Genomic DNA, 2,920 nt, shown 5'->3' on the forward strand with positions numbered 1-2,920 from the left:
AGAGGGGCCTGGAGCACGTGAGCAGCCCGGGGGCCGAGCCGGTCCTCCCGCATTCCAGGGCGAGTGACTGGGCAGAGGGTGTGCCCGCCTCGGGCGGGGCCGGGGGAAAATCCGAGCCTGGTCGGGGCCCTCCTGCCACCCTGGCCCAGTGGAGGGGACCCTGGACATCCTTGAGCCTTCTCCTAGGCACCCGGGGCTCCGAGACCCAGAGGACCTTGCCAGTATCTGGCCTTTCCAGTTAGAGGGGTCCTGAAGCTGGAGTCACCCTGAAGGACCCATGAGCCTACAGGGGACTGAGGTCTGAGAGTGGGAGTGGAGAGACACAAGTCTTACCCCTCAGAATCATAAAAGGAAAAACTAGCTTAGGGCTGGGGCTGTAGCTCCTGGAGGAGCACTTTGCTGGTGAGCCATGCCCTTGCCTGGGTCCCCGGCTCTGCAAACAAAAACACTGCAGAACCAAAGAGCACCTGGCAAAAATGACCTGGAAGAGATTTTAGGGCTTATTGAATCCAAACTTTTTTTTTTCCCCATCCAGAACTGGGGATTGAATCCAGTTCTTACACACGCAAGACAAGCCATCTACCCCTGAGTGGTATCCCCAGATTTTTAGTTTATTTTGAATTTTGTTTTGTTTTTTGACACAGGGTCTTGATTTGTAGTTCAGGCTGGCTTTGAACTCGCTATGTAGCCCAGGCTGGCCTCAAAGTGACAGCCAACCTCCTGCCTCAACCTCCTGAGCCCTGGGATTACAGGCATGTGCCACCACATCTGGTGCCTGGTTTTATTTTGAGACGGCATTGCTGAATTGCCAAGACTAGACTGAAACTTGACATCCTCCTGCCTCAGCCTCCTCAGTAGCTGGGATTACCGCTGCAACTGTGTGCTACTCTTCCCAGCTACAGTATCATCCTTTTGTTTGTTTGATTTTGTTTTTTATTTTTATTTGTTTATTTTTCTGTACTAGGAATTGAACTCAGGACCTTGTGCTTGCCAGGCGGGCGTGGTGCCACTGAGCTAGACCCCCAGCCTATTATTTTGTTTTTTGAAACAAAGCCTTGCTATGTAGTTCCAGGCTGGCCTTGATCTCATTATGTACTCCATGATGGCTTCAAGCTCATGGCAATCCTCCTGCCTCAGCCTCCCTTGTGCTGGGATTACAGCCTCATTCCTATAGAAGAAACTGATAAGCAGAATCCACTCATCTGGCCTAACACCACATAGATTTTCACCCACCCTGTTACTCCAGGGGGCACCATAGGCTGTAGGACCCTTGGATTTGGAGCTGAGTCCACAGAACCACAAATCAGTAACAACACTTTCTCTGCCCGTAGAGACCAGGGCCTTGCTAGAGGCACAGGGTCTAAGGGAAGGGGCGTCCATTACCCCTCTCCTTGTCTCAGGGTAGCCCAGGCCAGCTTTGAGCCCCTCTGAGCTGCAGTTTCCTCATCTATAAATGAGGATAACTCTACATTGCTCACCAGACTTTTTTGTGTGAGAGTTTTTATTTTAAAAGTGCTTGATGCATAGTAAACTACTGTAACATTGTACATACTACTGCCATAGTATGTATGAGACAGTGGCATGAACTATTGGCTTTTCTTTTTTTTGAGACAAAGTCTCACTATGTAGTTCAGGTTGGCGATCCTCCTGCCTCAGCCTCCGTAGTACTGGCATTACAGGTGTGCATCACCACATCCAGCCTGCTGGCTTCTGACCACTAGAGGGCAGCAGCAGGTACTGGTGGACGAGGGACTGGAGAGCAGGAGAGAAACGCGTCCAAGCAGATGTTGCACCTCAGCAGCCCCTCAGCAGGGAAGGCTCCATCAGGCACCCAGGGAAGAGCTTTCAAGAGGGGCTGGGTCTCCCCAGAAGTGGCTGCAACAACCTGACACCTGGGTGGGGTCCAGGCAGACAGAGGGCTGCATGGCCAGTGAAGAGGTTGGCAGCAAAGAGGCCCTATAGCCGGGGACTCTGGAGCCCAGGTTAGGCTGGCAGCCTGGCCACACCCACTGGCCCTGAATGTGGCCTGGGGAGCCTGCAGTCTTCACCCTGTACCCCTCGGGTGCTGCAGAGGAAATCCCTGAACCTTGGTGACCCTTTGTCCCCAGGCCTCCAGACAGCACAGCAGCCTTTCTGACCCAGGCCAGCCAGGCTTTGGCTTCCCCCACTTTACCGTCCTCCCCAGCCCATCCCTGGCCTGGCCCCCACCACAAATTTCCTGGGCCAGAGGGCAGCCAAAAGCACAGGTGCCCATCCCAGGACATTCCCGCCACCTGTCCGGCCCGTGCCCTGGGCCCAACCCCAGAGGGTGCGGGATGACAGACTGACAATCATTAAACCAGCCCGGCCTGATTTCCCAGCACCGCCTGCTAGGACCCGGGCCAAGTGGCACCTAATATGCAAATCACCTGGGGCCAGGAGCCCAGTCTGAAGGCCAGGAAATCCCCTCCGTCCAATGAGCCACCAGCTCAGGTTACCGCCGGGCGCGGCGAGGGCCTGGTGCTGGGCGGAGCTCCCGCGTGGCCTATTTAGGGCGGGTGGGGGCGCCCGGCAGCCAGACTCCTCACCGCTCCCTGGCGGAGCCTAGTGCTACCTGGATTCCCCTCACCTGTGACTTCCGAAGCCAGCCTGTCCACCCGTCACATCTGCACAGGTAGGACTCCTACCTGGCGCGTCCCTTTGCCCTGGCTTTGGGAAGCGAGCGTGGTGGCTGTGCCGTTTTGGAGGTGCCCTAGTCTGGAGTCTCACAGCCACGCTGAGGGTCAGGAGCAGAGCCTGTCTGGGTGGGGACTGGTGGGCCGAGCTGTCTGCCATGGCTAAGGGTCCTGAGGAGGAAGGCCAGCACAAGGGCACAGTGGCCGAACTTTTCTGAGATGTGCACCCCGCTTGCTCTTTCTTTTTTTCTTTTTTTTTTTTTGGT

At 55.6% G+C, this 2,920-nt stretch overlaps 1 protein-coding gene across 1 annotated transcript in view; it reads left to right on the top strand.

Annotated features, from left to right (window-relative positions):
* Positions 1 to 2,920, top strand: part of LOC104876889 (ETS-related transcription factor Elf-3) — an 8,645-nt gene that overhangs the window by 760 nt on the left and 4,965 nt on the right. The window lies entirely within an intron of this gene.

The sequence above is a fragment of the Fukomys damarensis genome, unplaced genomic scaffold, assembly GCF_012274545.1.
Source record: "Fukomys damarensis isolate Sample0158 unplaced genomic scaffold, DMR_v1.0_HiC HiC_scaffold_11, whole genome shotgun sequence".
Lineage (NCBI taxonomy): Eukaryota > Metazoa > Chordata > Mammalia > Rodentia > Bathyergidae > Fukomys > Fukomys damarensis.